Here is a 16,073-nt window from a genome sequence, read left to right on the forward strand (position 1 = left end):
GGATCCTTGGCACTTCGGTCTTTGTGGGTCCCTTCCTTCATAAAAAAATATGAAAAAAAATATTTTATGACTACATTAGTATAAAGATTAATGTAATCCAGACTGAATTTATTATAATATTCATATTATTGTAGCTATTTTTTCTTCCTATTTTGAAAGAAATTAAAACATTTTCACAGTCCCCTAAAAGTATCATGGGACTTAGGCATTGTGCCTTCTATGTCTGGTAGATAAACTGGCTCTGATTAATGTTTGTTAATGTGTGTTTTATATATGTTACAGAGATTTTATGGTTAAAGAACTGTTACGGCTGTTTCATATATGTGGACCAACCATTTTCTGTATTTGGGGAGGCAGGTCTCACCTGGATCGCACAATGCTTCTTCATCGGCAAAGCTGGTTCAGGAAGGATGAAATCATTTTTTGCGTCTACCATTTGGCTATGACCATGAAACATGTCTTGCCTCCCCAGATGGAAAGCAGAATTTCGTGGGAGAATATAGTGTGTCTGAGAGGTTTTTATCTAGGCCCAGTCACTGGGGAAACAGCTTCTAGGACACTAGAAAAAAGATGATGCTCATCAAAATGGAGGTTGGAGTTGGTAAGGAAAGTCAGATCATTTTCTAAGTAAATTGTATTGGGCTTTGGGGCTGGAGTGTATTGCCTTAAGATCAAATACTTGAATCTGATTCTCATATTGTCCTTTAGAATTTCTATCACTACTTCCTTTTTGTGCTAAGACCAAAAATGCAGGCGGGGAGAGGGGGGCTTTGGGCCATTCTCAGGTAAGGGTTTTAAATGGCAGCAGAAAACCCTCGGGAGCTGATGTGAAACCGAAGCAGAGATCACAACCAGAAAAAGACTGCACAGAGAATGAGGAGCTTAGGAGGAGACTGCATGTCTACTTGCTTGATGGGGCTGTTCCAGAAGAATCAATTAGACAATACTTCCCTCCAAAACTACTGGAGTGCCCTGTGTCACTCTCCCTTTCAGGGTGGTTGATTGATCCTCTCTGAAACCATCAGGGCTGTAATGAAGAAACATTTATTTGCCAATAAAATGTAGTAGGGCCTGGAAGAGAGACACACTTATCTGAAGGCCAGTAAGGTTAGAGGTTAGAGGGTAGGGTGGTTAGAATTGAGGGTAGAGTGGGGAGGAGAACATAGGCTAGGGCCTTGCTACTCAATGTGTGACCTCTGGACCAACAGGATCTGCATTAGAATACATATTTTAACAAAATCCCCAGAAGATCTGTCAGTATAATTGAAATTTGAGGAGCACTGCTCTAGGATGTTAGCTGAGAGAATGAGGGAAGGGTAGGTTTGAAAAGCATAAGAAGGTAACAACGATCAGGCTTTGGAATCTTGATATTTTTAGAGATAGAGATGACTCAAATATGACTCCAAGAATACAAATTGGGGAGACTAAAGAAAACAAGTAATTTCCCAACATTCATTTGCCTCACAGATAATTGACGGTCTAATTAAAAATTGTATCCATTAATTAAAGCGCTGTCAGATCACATGTTTTGTTTGCCTAGTTTGATGTACCCATTAGCATTATTTTTATGCATTTGAGAATAATTAAGCTGTTCTTTTCCTGCTTGATAAATCAAACTCCGGTTGTGCTTACTCATATCCACTTCCCTCTTCATTATTTAATCTGGATTTCCTTTCTAATGTAACCTTGGACACTGCTCATTGTTAGGGCCATTGCAAGCAAGGTGCCATCTTCTTCAGTGTGTAACCTATTCGGTTACAATTTGGCATCATGAGTGTTACACATGTATTCCAAATATGAACCCCTAAGATGTTAGTTAGTACAGGGGACCGGTAAGAATGGTCTGGCACCCTGGTGCTATGAACGCGATAGACTAGCCATCATGGGTGACTTATAGGAATTCCTATATTGACAGTATAGGAATTCTAAATTGAGTGACTCTGGATTTCTCTGCTGGGTGAAAGAATCAAGAAAGGCAGGGAAAGGCATTGCATCTGTAAGGGGGAAGAGCACCCTCCTGGTCCTCATATACCAGGCAGCTATCCAGAGGCTGACAGAGTCAGTGACTTATCCAGATGTTTTGACTACATACTAGCTTCACAGATATTTGCAAATATCCTATAATTGAATACTTCTTCCATTTTCATCCCATCATTTTCTTTCACCAGGTAGGCATGCTTCTACCTCTTGCCCTCTCTCCCCAGATGCAGAGGGAAAAAGCACCAGTGAACACAATCTACCCATCGTAACCTGGCTACTTCCAAATTAGAAGTTCTAAATTGGACCAAGGAAACCTGTTCTCTGGATCTTTTTCTCCCCAAATGAAAGGAGAGAATGGAGTTCCTTTCCATTTCCTAAAGCTAAGGAGTGATGAAAGCTGCACATATTGCTTTTCATAATATATATGATCTATTCTTTAAGAAAAAGAAGTAATTCAGAGGAATTTTGGTGCCCAAGATGCTGAGAGGTTTTGGCTCATCTCTCAGGAAACAATTGCAAAGTGAGTTCAGTGGCCTACAGCTTACTCTACAACATTAGCTAACTGTGCTTTCCAAGCATTCTTGTTTCTCATCTCAGGTTCCAAATGTGTAGCCTGAAGGGCAGATCTGGTCTGTGGACATGTTTAGTTTGGACTACCCAGTGTTTTTACAAAATTTCAGCCAAAATTTAATAGGAAAATCACACATTCCTTGTATGACAAGGATCAGCTGAAAATGGCCAGTGAGTACCCCAGGGTGCCAATAGTCCTCACCATTCCCAATCATTTCCTGACTTCGAGGCTGAGAGCCCATGAAATAATAGAAAGTCAATATAGAAATATAGATATAGATATAAAGATACAGATATGTTGGTCTCTGACTCTGGTTCCTGGCACAGAGCTCCTAAAACCCTTACAATTTCCTAAGCCAGAGACAACTAATAGCATCTTTTATTCTAATATTTGGCCCTTGACCCCAGTTCCTGACACAGAGCTCCCAAATCCCTTGTAATTTCCTGGTCAATAATTATGCTTTTTGTTCCAATGAGGTGACTCTTGGTGGGCTCTAGGATGGGGGCTGGTCACCAGAATGACCAAGCCATAATTAGAAGCTTGGAACTTTCAGCTCTGCCTCCACTCTCCAAAGAGGGGAAAGGGCTGAAAAAGGGGTTAATGATCCATCATGTCTACATAGTGAAACCCCCATAAAAATGCCAAAGTATGGGGTTTGGAGAGCTTCCTGGTTGGTAAACACATCTACACACTGGTAACACAGCGTACTCCAATTGCGTGAGGACAGAAGCTCATGTGCTTGGGACCCTTTGAGGCCTCACACCATGTATCCCTTCATGTGGCTTTTCATCTTTATCATACCTTATATTATAGAATAAATGGTAAATGTGCTTTCCTGAGTTTTGTGAACTGTTCTCACAAATAACCAAATCCAAGGGCTGGTTCACAGGAACCTCTGATTTGTGGCCAAGTTGAACAGAAGTTGTGGGTAATCTGAGGATCTAGCACTTGGTGTCTAGAAAGTAGGAAGCAGTGTCTGATGAGTGTCTGAAAGTAGGAGGCAGTCTCGTGGGACTGAGCCCTTAACCCTTGAGGTCTGCCTTAAATCCAGTTAGTGTCAGAATTGAATTGACTTGTAGGATACTCAGCTGGTTTCATAAAAAAAAAATTTGGTATTTTTGGAAACAAAAGAATCCACACTCCTGGTGTTGGAAGTGTTGTGAGTGTGGCAGTAGTGTTAAGAATAAAGGAGAAACAGAAGAAGTGGATTTTCCTTTTCGGTGCTGGTTTTCATTTATTGAGCTTTGTACTTGCCCTTATTTTTCTTGAAGTAGAGAAATAGTTATCTGGGTCCATGTCTTTATTAAGAGTGAAGTAGCAAAAAGATAGATAATGATTCAAGGCAACTGGGAGTTTGCAAATTTCTTTTTGAGCTTCTAGAACATTCCTGGATATCCCATATGCAAACTGTATGTGTGTGTTGAAAGATAACTTAAGACCCTGGTTACTGCCTGGACCCTCTGGTCAATTGAATGAATGACTCCTTCCTCTCCATGATTTGGAAAAGAGTGCATAACTTGCCAGTGACAAAACTTAAATAAGTTTGCAGAACCACATGACAGTGTATGAGATGTTCCAACCTATATGTACCTTGAACTAGAGGAGAAGGAGCCACACTGTGCAGTGGTGTTATATAGGAAGTGTCATAGTATTTTCATTTCTGTCTTTCTGCGGAACCTGTTCTTAGCTCAGACTTCAATCAGGAAATAACTCTTCATGTCAAGGTGCCAAATAAAGACCTCTCGCAACCTCCCGCAGACCTGTAGCACAGCACACTAGCTGATATTGCTGTCAAATGAGTTGCTTATAAGAGAGTACCATAGACCGTGTGGTTTGAGAACCACAGAAATATATTTCTCACAATTCTGGTGCTGGAATCAAGATCAGGGAGCCAGCACAGTCAGGTACTAGTCAGAGCACTCTTCTGGGTTGTAGATTGCTGACTTCTCATTGTGTCCTCATAGCGTAGAGAACAGAAATAAGGAAACAAGCTCCTCCTGACTCCTATAGGGCCACTAATCTCATCATGAAGGCTTCACCCTTATGACTTCATCTAATCCTAATTACCTCCCAAAGGCCTCACCTCCTAATGCCAACATCTGGGTGGGGGTAGGTGGGGGGGAGGATTTCAACATATGAAGTTTGCAGGGACACAAACCTATAATCCATAACTCTGACCCCTGGTCAGGCTAGAGAGCGTCCTGTAAACAGAAGACAAATCTATCTGGGATAATGAGTAGAACAGCAGCCCAAATTTCCAGAGCACATCTCCAGGTTCCCTCCCATGAAGAAAGCAAGACAAAGATAAGAGTAAAATTCAAACTTTAAGTAAGTGCAGACCTGAGCATTGGGATATTGCATAGTGAACAGAGAGAAGACAGTTAGTAGAACCCTGAAGAAGAAAAATGCAGACCGTACCAGAAGAGAGGTGATTCCCTTAGCTGAGACCCATTGTCTACTCCCCTAACACTCAACAGTACTTCTTTAGCAGAAAGAACCAGAAATTGCTACAGATTGCTCTTGATGGGGTGCCAGAACAGTGGAAACTTCCTCCTCCCCCTCCTCCTCCTCCTCCTCCTCCTCCTCCTTCTTCTTCTTCTTCTTTTCTTTCTTTCTTTCTTTCTTTCTTTCTTTCTTTCTTTCTTTCTTTCTTTCTTTCTTTTTCTTTCTTCTTTCTTTCCTTTTTTGTTATTTTGAGAGGGAGTAAGGACAGGGTAGTGAAAATGGCCAGATTTTTAATGTTCATGGAAGAGTCTCTTTTCAGGAATTCTTAGGAGCAAAGGAAGATAAGAGGGGTTCATTGCTCTGGACCCTCCCCCCTTATAGAACTGTCCTCCAAGGGAGAGGTAGGAAAACTTTGTAGGGGACAAGAGGGATTGAGAAGTCCCAGCTCTTACTCTTTTAAGACTCAACACCTTGAGAACCTCCCTTCAGTTGAGATAAGCCCACTGACAGCTGCCATCAGGAAAAAGCCTCAGAAAGGAATTCACCAGGAGGCAATAGAATGTCGGGGCTGGTAACCAATGTTCAGCACAGAGAGACGTGGGAAAGGGTATGGGGGAGGGTTAGCAGTAGCATGGCATAGAGCTGAAGTCAAATACTTCACCTTATGTGAAGCACATGAAGTTAATTAAAAGAGCTGTAATTGGGGCAGCCTGGGGGCAGCCCCGGTGGCCCAGCGGTTTAGCGCCTCCTTCAGCCCAGGGCCTGATCCTGGAATCCCAGGATTGAGTCCCACATCAGGCTCCCTGCATGGAGCCTGCTTCTCCCTTTGCCTGTGTCTCTGACTCTCTCTCTCTCTGTGTTTCTCATGAATAAATAAATAAAATCTTAAAAAAAGAGCTATAATCTTGAATCAGTCCAGAGTTGGGGCACCATGGGCCCAGGCATCATTGGACCGGTAAGAGTCTCACTGTCACAGGGGATAAAGGTGCCTCAGACAGTGTAGGATCAGACTGAACACCCGTACCTGCAGCCAGGGCCCCAGTGGTATGAGACTCTGTGGTACTTTGCAGCTCTCTCCCCTACTACGCTGGTTTGAATAAGCCCCTGAGATTCTTAGACAATTCAAGGAATTGAGAGACATGCTGTACTTCTTGATAATATCAGTAGGGTTGAATCCACTCGAGGTGATCAATTGGGCCATAAGAGTTACCTGGTCTAGGTAAAACATAAAGACCAAATGCATGTGGTTTTCACCCCATTGCATAGAATCAGTCTTTACAAAAACCCCTGGCTGTTTTCATGTGACTCTCAGCTAAAGGAAGAGAAATACCTGGACAAGGAGTATCCTACTGAACCCTTGCACATGTGACTCTGTGGATGAAACAGGTGATTAGGCCTGCCTTGCTAATTTCTGCCTTAATGGGGTTATTTCCATCTGGATTTATAGATAGCATGGTTCACTTGCTCAGGTGTCTGAGGTGGGAGTGAGGAGGAGGCTGAAGATGAGCGACAATGGGAAAGAAATCTGTTCGCCTTCAATAAGACCACTAGACTGCCAGAGGGAGGCGACAACTACCTGTAGCAGGTACACTGCTTACACCTACCTACTCAAGGCAAGCCCTGAGCAAGTCTGATGGGGTAAGGGGGAATGTGCCATCCCCTGGGAATGGGCTGCAAAGGCACAGAAGCCAACACAGCAGTGGGGACTGGCTCCTCTCATCCCCCCACCTTAAACTGTGGGAGCATCAGGCTTGGGAAAAACAGCCGCCGGTCAGATGCACCTGGGGACGTTTCAGCATGTTCCAAGGTATAAGAATCAAGTTAGCACATACCAGTACAGCTTGAAATGGCAGATAATAAGCATTAATCTCCCTAATAAATTCATTAGTCAGCTGTATGGTCTTGAAAGAGGTTTGTACACTCAGATCATAAATTAAGCCCGAGATAGACATTAACCTTCTCTGGCTTTGCTCTGCAAATCTCCCAGTAGTTCTAATGGGATCAAAAGTTTCTTGAGCCTTCCATAAGATCTAGCTTTCCTTTGCCTAATTACACTGATATAGAGCTTTGCAGAACATTTTTATGGTATAGTTAAAAAAAAAAGTAATGCCTAATCTAACTTCTGTGGGCATATTTATTGGAAAAAGGAGTGATAAGGTACACAGTCATTTGGTATCTATTTCTGGGAACAGATATTCCCTAGGCCATCTGCGTAAGGAGCTTAGAAGATCTATCCATCACTCATGTGACACTTCTTTCAGGGTGGGCTCCTTTCATGCCTAGGGCCATGGCCTCTTGGTCCATAAGGCCAGCCATCTGGCCAGTTATCTTTCTCTCTGGATGCTCCAACTCGTATTCCCAGGGTAGTGCAGTATCTCTCTTACAGGGTTTATTTTTTTTTAATGTAAACCCAACCCAACGTGGGGCTCAAACTCATATCCCTAAGACCATGAGTGTGTGCTCTACCAATTGAACCAGACAGGTATCCCATAGGATATTTTTTAAGATTCTATCTATCTATCTATCTATCTATCATCTATTTATCTATCTATTTACTTACTTACAAATAAGAGAGACAGAGAGAGAGTGCAAGCATGCAGGGGGAGGGACAGAGGCAGAGAGAACCTCAAGCCAACTCTGTGCTGAGCTTGGAGCCTGATGTGGGGACTCGATTCCACTGCCCTGAGATCCCAACCTGAGCCAAAATCAAGAGTCCAATGCTTAACTGATCGAGCCACCCATGTGCACCCAGTATAAGGTATTTTTAAGCTTAATTATACAACATCTAGCCAACACTTTGTATTCCCTGGATATAGAGTGCTATGGACTAGCAAAGCTTAGAGAGATACCAGGAACTCTTGACAAAATGGCTTTTCTGCCATTACTCTGCCAATTACTCCTCTCTCTTAATCCCTAGTCTTTTTTTTAATTAAAGATTTTTATTTATTTATTCATAGAGTCAGAGAGAGAGAGAGGCAGAGACACAGGCAGAGGGAGAAGCAGGCATCATACAGAGAGCCCAATGTGGGACTCGATCCAGGGTGTCCAGGATCACGCCCTGGGCTGTAGGCGGCGCTAAACCGCTGCGCCACCGGGGCTGCCCTTAATCCCTAGTCTTATTTTTCCTTCCCCTCTGCCTTATGCTGTCTGCTCAACTGAGAAAATCCTACTTTTGCTCGCTATTCTCTCACCTCTTCCCTCTAAATCACAGCACACACGTTCAGAATGCTCACCTCTCCATATTCTCCCTCAACTCAACCCCTAACCCCTATCCCTTCAAAATCTGCCATCAACTTCTGCTATTTACTGAAACCTTTCCAAATGGTCCCTTGTACTTTCTCATTCCCTCTTCTATTTCACTTGTTAGCGTCTGGAGATACAGAGCGTTTGCATAGCAGAAATTGGTTCTAAAATAATTCAGAATTTAAATCTTCCAGGCAGCTGATAACCACCACCAAGGGGCAAATGAGAGCCATAGCAACACGTTGAATGTCTTTGTGACAGGCATGATTTTAGGTGCCTGGGGATATGAGGGTAAACAAAGCAAAAAATACCCTTACCTCCTAAAGCTCACATCTGGTGGCACAACCGATTGATTTGTTTAACTGTTGACTGTAGCCAAACCTTTTAGATTTTTATTGAAGTTCCTTGAGAGTAAACACAGTGAGACTTTGTACTTATAAACATAAGTATATACATATAAAAGTATAAACATACTTTTTAAAAAGTTAAGGTAAAAGGGTGCCTGGGTGGCTCAGTTGGTTAAGCATTTGACTCTTGATTCCAGCTCAGGTCATGGTCTCAGGATCATGAGGTCAGGTTCCATGCTGGGTGTGAAGCCTGCTTGAGATTCTCTTTCTCCCTCTTCCTCTGCTTCTCCCCCTCTTCCTCTCTAAAAAAAATTAAGAAAAAGAAAAAAAACAAAGAAAGGCTTTTTTCCTTCTGTGTTTAGATGAATCCCTAATAATAATAATAAAAAAGATGAATCCCTAATGAAAACATAAGTACTGGTAGTTTACTGAGACTGTGATTGTCAACAAAAGGAAGATCAACAAATGCTTAGATCATTGATGGTATCCTGCTGATGGATTTACCCTTCCAATGAATTTTTTAAAAAGTAATCTCTATGTCCAATGTCTGGCTCAAACTCGTGACCCTGAGATCATGCTCTATCAACTGAGCCAGACAGGTGCTCCTTCTAAAGAATTTGTAATAAAAAAATTTTTAAATAAAGAATTTATAATAGAAGCTAAGATCCTTTGCATATGGAAAACTCTTATTTTACACAGTTAAACACACTTATCTATACACTGCTTATTGGTTTTTTACATTTCTCTATGTATTTTTCCATATTATGAATGCAAAATATAAGTTTTTAAGGGCAGATGACAGAAGAGAGTGTAGATGTATTTTCAATCCTTGGGTCTGCTTGTTGCCTGAACTCAGAGGTGACAGTCAAATATTTAAGGACACTTACAGTCATGCCTTGATCATTCAGAACATATATCAGCTGAACATAAGTCCCTGAGTGACTCCTAGAAACTGTCTCCTCTCAACCAAAGGAGAAAAAATGAAATTGAATATGCACATATTAGTAATCTGCAAATATGAGCACCAAAGTGTTTTTTGATTATTTATTTACTTTTGGCCAGCCTAGCATTGCTGAAAATTAAAAAGTGTGTGCATTTTCCAGTTGCCAAGGCTTTCCCCTCTGTATTGTATTTTCATCATTTATATAATAAGCCATCATACCTTCCTGGCCCATGATGGCCTCTGAGTTTGCAGGCCCTGAATTCGAAGCTTTCCTAGATCCCCCCATTTAGGTCTGACATTTCTGGTTCTGGTTCTCTCTCACTGCCTGCCTAGCATTGTGCTGTTTCAATAGGACACAGCAAGTCCATGGGAGACATAAGTTAAATATATTACTTTTAGATGCCTCTTAAGCTTCATCCTCTCTCCTTCCAATGATTTGGGTTCTGGATTCAATTTTATTGGTGATCATGGCAGTGACCAATTTTTAAGCATATTTGAAATTTTAAATCTAGACATTAAGAGCAATATGGGCACAGAAACTTCTCCCCTTTCTTCATCCATCCTGAGAACTTTAACTTTCTTGTGATTGGTTAGATAGGGCTGTTTCTGGTTGGTTGTGCCATGTGTCTGTCAGTCTAGGACAAAAAGCAGGATTCAACTGCATTGTGGGATCTTAATGATCTGGTCTGGTGTGGCTCACTTCTTAGGGGATGGTTTTGGGGGCTGGGGATGAAAAGGGAAATGGGAAATTGTTCAGTTTCATATCATGTAGAACCCTGTTGTCATGGCCTGCGATACCACACTGAGGCAGCCCAAAATTATCCTCAAATTTAAAAAACTTTTTTCAAAATGTGTTCCTGGAGCCACCTGAACAGTAGGTTAAAATGCAGATTCAGCCACCCACCTGGGTGGCTCAGCGGTTGAGCGTCTGCCTTTGGTTTAGGTAGTGATCCCGAGGTCCTGGGATTGAGTCCTGCATCAGGCTCCCAGTAGGGAGCCTGCTTCTCCCTCTGCCTATGTCTCTGTCTCTCATGAATAAATAAACTCTTTAAAAAATGAAGATTCCACTCAACATCACTTGGCATCAGGGAAATGCAAATCAAAACTACAACGAGATGCCACCTCACACTGGTCAAAATGGCTAAAATTAGCAACTCAGGAAACAACAAATGTTGGTGAGGATGCAGAGAAAGGGGAATCCTCTTACACTGTGTGTGGGAATGCAAACTGGCACAGCCACTGTGGAAAACAGTATGGAGCTTCCTCAAAAAGTTAGAAATAGAAGTACTCTACAACCCAGCAATTGTACTACTAGGTATTTATCCAAAGGATATAAACATAGTTATTTGAAATGGTACATGCACCCCAATGTTTATAGCAGCAGTTTCCACAATAGCCAAACTATGGGAAGAGCTCAAATGTCCATTGACAGATGAATGGATAAAGAAGATATGGTATATATACATACATACATACAATGGAATATTACTTAGTTGTCAAAAAGAACGAAATCTTGCCATTTGCAATGATGTGGATGGAACTAGAGGGTATTATGCTAAATGGATTAAGTCAGAGAAAGACAAACACCATATGATTTCACTCATTGTGGAATTTAAGAAACAAAACAGATGAACATAGGGGAAGGGAAGGAAAAATAAAATAAGATAAAAACACAGAGGGGGGAGAACCATAAGAGACTCTTAACTCTAGGAAACAAACCGAGGGTTGCTGGAGGAGAGGTAGGTGATGGGATAGGGTAACTGGGTGATGGGCATTAAGGAGGGCACTTGATGCAATGGGCACTGGGTGTTATATGCAACTGATGAGTCACTAAAATCTACCTCTGAAACTAATAATATACTATATGTTAACTAAATTAAATTTAAATTTAAAATGTTAATATATATATTATATATATATTATCCTATCAAAGATTCCTATCAAAGCTGTGCTCCAAATCCCTGTGACCCACTTCAGAATTTGCCTGCAGCTATGATGGATGATTCTCTGCATTGATCTCTTCACCATTCTGCCCGAGGTCTTTTTCTGGGTTCAGAGGAGTATGTTAGTGACACAGAATTCAACCCTCAGCAAGACAACCCTCAACTGAGAAGGGGAAGGAGCCAGAGTACACACCCTAGCTTCTCCAACTTCAGTAGGGCAATTCTAAAGGAATGTTTTTCATGGTCCTTTGGAGGGTTCCTAGCGGGACTGAGCCCTGGCTACCCATGGCAACAACCAGCTCATTAACGCAGTTCCCTGTCTGGCTTTCTTGCATACTTGTGTCTCTGGAAACCATCAGTCCAAGAAATTGCCTACATCTACATCTTTGTTTCACGGGCTCCCTTTGGGAAACTCAGAGTGAAGAGCCTCACCAGACAAGAGGTGGTCGAGTAATAGTGGGTAAGAGACTTTGACACTAACTGCCTGGGTGCACATCAAGGCTCCACCACTAACTAGTTAATAAATAGTTAACTAGATATCAATCACTCTGAGCATCAGGTTCCTTATTTGTAAAAAAAAAGGAGTAACAATAGTCATTACCTCATACAATTGTTGCAACAATTAAATCAGTTCATACATGTAAAGTGCTTCTAATAGTGCCTGGCACATGGTAAATGTATAATAAATGCTTGCTATTATTATTATCTAATAAATCAAAGTTTCTTGGGTGGGGCCCAGAAATATGCTTTTAAAATAAGCTCACCAAGTGATTCTCATGCACAATAAAATTTGAGAACCGCTGATTTAGAGACACACCCCTTGACATTCCTGTTCACAAGAGAACATTTTAGGAAGCTTACTCTATCCCGGCAGATAAGCAGCCAAACGTCTTTTACATGAGAAGGCTTGAGAAACAAAAAGTGGTGGTATCACTGTTCAGAGCATTGGAGGAAACAATAACAGGTGATTCCATGCTTTTGGGCTCACCAGGAAGTGAATTCATCTCTTTTTTATCACACAGTTTTAGCCATATTCCCATTGACCATTGGGTAAAATAAGTCCTAAAACACACTAGTCCTTTCAAACCACAGAAAGTCATTCCCAAAGTATGGTCAGGCTGGCAGTGTTGCCCATGATCAGTGGGGAGTCTGCTGGAGACTCTCTCTCCTCTCTCACGTGATTCTCTTACAGGCTAACAATCAAGGGTATTCTTGAAAACCTCTTTCCTTTTGTTGCCAGTGAGATACAAAAGGCAGAATTTTGGGGGATGTGTTTCTTTCAATCAGATACCAGCAAATGTGATTTTTTAAAAAAATGAAATCTCTACCCTGCTTAGTACTTTAATCCTGCTTAGTAATAATAGTGACTAATGGGCCCCAAAGGTAAAATGTCCAAGGGTTATTCGATGAGCCTTGTAGGAACTCTCCTGAGTTTTGCAATACAGGGAATATTAGAAAAATGTAATTGTTTATCCATAGTAAGTCCTAAATATTTCTTGCATCTAGCTTGGCAAGGCATCTCACAGATGACATTCTAGTATTTGAGCCCTCTGGCCCAGAAAGAGTATAGAACAACAACAAAATGGAAGAAATGGAGTCACTTAGGAAATTTTTGGTTATTTCTCAAAAGAAAAATTATCTTAAAAAGGCAGAAAAAGGGGCAGCGGGTGGCTCAGCGGTTTAGCGCTGCCTTCAGCCCAGGGTGTGGTCCTGGAGACCCGGAATTGAGTCCCACATCAGGCTCCTTGCATGGAGCCTGCTTCTTCCTCTGTGTCTCTGTCTCTCTCTCTCTCTCATAAATAAATACAATCTTAAAAAAAAAAAAAGGCAGAAAAAAGAGTGAAATGAATAGTTTGCTTTAGGTACATGGATTCTCCTTCTGGTGCCCACTGAGACTTACAAACTGTGTAGGTTCATTTCACCTCTTTTTATCTATCTCTGACTTTTTGGCCCATTTTCTGACTTATAACCAAAAGAATTTGGTGGTGGTGGTGAACCGATTTTTCTAGGTTATTTCTGGGATATTTGAGAAGATCTCTACTATTTGAGTATTATCTTGTTTGATCTTCATGTTGTCCCTGTGATACATCATACCTTCATTCTACAGATAGAGAAACTGAGGCACATAAGTTAAATGACTTGTCTGAGGTCACATAATAATGAGGAGAATTCAAATCCAAGCAGCCCAAGTCTTCACCTGCTGCTGCTAAATAGTGAAACACAAGATAGTGACTACTAACAAACAATTTCTTTCGATAGCAGATATAATGATAACATTTAGAAAATACTAGGACAGAGGTTAGATCTGAAATTTGAGATCAATTTTAAAATTTTTTAAAATTTCAGAGCAATTTTAGGTTTATGGAAAATTTGCAAAAATACAGAAAGTACCAGATATCCTTCACTCATCTTCTTCCAATGTTAACATCTAACCATGGCACATTTAACAAAAATAAGAAATCAGGGCAGTCCCGGTGGTGCAGCGGTTTGGCGTGATCCTGGAGACCCGGGATCGAGTCCCACGTCGGGCTCTCTGTGTGGTGCCTGCTTCTCCCTCTGCCTGTGTCTCTGCCTCTCTCTGTCTCTATGAATAAATAAAATAAAATCTTTAAAAAAAAAGAAAAGAAAAGAAATCACACTTAATTCGGCTACAGACTATTCCAATTTTACCAGTTTTACACTAAATGTCTTTTTCCATTCCAAGATCTAATTCAGAATACCATGTTGTGTTTAGCTGTCATGCCTTCCCCAGACCAGTCCAACTCATGAGAGTTTCTCAGTATTTCCTTGATGTCTATGATCTTGACAGTTTTGAAGAGGACGGGGCATTTTGTAGAATGCCCCTTAATTTGAGTTTGTCTGACAAATTTTCTCATGAGACTGGGGAACTGGGTTTTGGGGATGAAATCACGAAGTGCGCTCCTGATCTCACTGTATTAGGCGAGGGTATGATATCAACATAGCCTGTCACTGGTGATCTTAACCTTGACATCCTGGTTAAGGGTGTGTGCACTGTCTTCTGCCTTCCGTGCTCTATTCATCGGAAGTAAATCACTGTTAAGTATAGCCCATATGCTCAAGGAAAGAGGAATTCAGTTTCACTTTCTGGAGTGAGGAGTCTCTACATTTATTAACTGGAAGTCTGCGTAGAAGATCTGTCCCTTATCCGTCCTTTATTTATTCATTAGATCATTTATTTTATCGATGTATACTCAGGGATATTAAGTTTACATCTCATGTTATAATTCAATATTATCATTATTTATTTTATTGCCCAAATTACTTCAACTTTGGCCATAAGGAGCAATTGCAAGTTTTGTCCCTATGTCCTATTGACATGCTCAATTCCTTTTTGTGTGTGGGGGTGTGTGGGGGGGTGAGAATTTGTTCATTTTTAAAACTATAAGATGCTCCAAACTCACTTTCCCTGTCCAGCCCTTTCTCTAAGCAGCCTTGATTCTTTTTTTTTTTTTTTAAGATTTTTGTTTATTCATGAGAGACACAGAGAAGAAGAGAGGCAGAGACAGAAACAGGGAGAAGCAGGCTCCCTGCAGGAAGCCCAATGCAGGACTCCATCCTGGACTCCAGAATCATGCCCTGAGCCAAAGGCAGACGCTCAACCACTGAGCCACCCAGGAGTCCCGAGCAGCCTTGATTCTTTATGTTGGAGATAGCCTTTAGAAACCAAGATCTTTTTCTTTTTTTTAAGATTTTATTTATTTATTTGAGAGAGAGAGAGAAAGAACAAACAGAAGGAGTGGCAGAGGGAGACAGAGAAGCAGGCTCCCTGCTGAGCAGGAAGCTCATTGTGGGGCTTGATCCCAGGATCCTGAGATCATGACCTGAGCAGAAGGCAGACACTTAATCACCTGAGCCACCCAAGTGTCCCCTAGAAACCAAGATCTTGACACTGGTTTTGTTCATCGCTTCTGGGTGTCGACTTCCAGGCCCTGTCAGCTGACAGAACAAGAAAACATACGTATGCATACACATGTTTGTATGTATGTACATGTATGTATACATATCTATATTTCTGTATCTAGCCATCTGCATGTACATATATTAAAATGCATGTTAAGGTAAATAAAATGCATATGTGTATATTAAACATATATTAATGTACATACCTTAAAATAAATGTGAATTTACACTGGTATGTCCTACTTTAATCCAACACCATAAAGCACATTCAGCCTTTCCCTCCTGGGTATTTGCAACTTCTTTCTCTGACAGTAGGTACTTCTTCATTCAATCCTGGTATACACTGCTGACCCATGGCTCTGCAAGAAACAAATTTACCTACTGGAGTAGGTATTTATGCAGAATTCTTTTTGCCTTTAGGCCTGCAGTACCCAAAGTTCCATTTTCAGAAGCTACTGCTGCTCAGCTCATTTTCCCTCCTTCCTTCCACGAGGTTATAGCCTAGTTTTCATTTACCATGACATTCCATTCTGAGAAGTGATAGATTTTTATAGTCCATTTGCACAAGGATTTGTTGAATATTAGGACTCCTGGAAGCCATGTAATGCTTTGTATGTTTTCCATGGATTTTAGTGTATTTATACATGAAAGCTCTATATATCATTGTTCAAATGGAGAAA

At 41.2% G+C, this 16,073-nt stretch overlaps 1 long non-coding RNA gene across 3 annotated transcripts in view; it reads right to left on the bottom strand.

Moving 5' to 3' along the window:
- Positions 1–8,617: 8,617 nt before the first annotated feature.
- The window catches only part of LOC140614140 (uncharacterized), a 51,552-nt gene continuing 44,096 nt past the window's right edge, over positions 8,618–16,073 (bottom strand). For all 3 annotated transcript variants that reach the window (XR_012015030.1, XR_012015031.1, XR_012015033.1), the window contains 3 exons: positions 15,600–15,752; positions 13,864–14,056; positions 8,618–8,888 (listed from right to left, as the gene is read on the bottom strand). This is a non-coding gene — a long non-coding RNA (uncharacterized lncRNA). The remainder of the gene's footprint in view (positions 8,889–13,863; positions 14,057–15,599; positions 15,753–16,073) is intronic.

The sequence above is a fragment of the Canis lupus genome, chromosome 22 (genome assembly GCF_048164855.1).
Source record: "Canis lupus baileyi chromosome 22, mCanLup2.hap1, whole genome shotgun sequence".
Taxonomy (NCBI): Eukaryota; Metazoa; Chordata; class Mammalia; order Carnivora; family Canidae; genus Canis; species Canis lupus.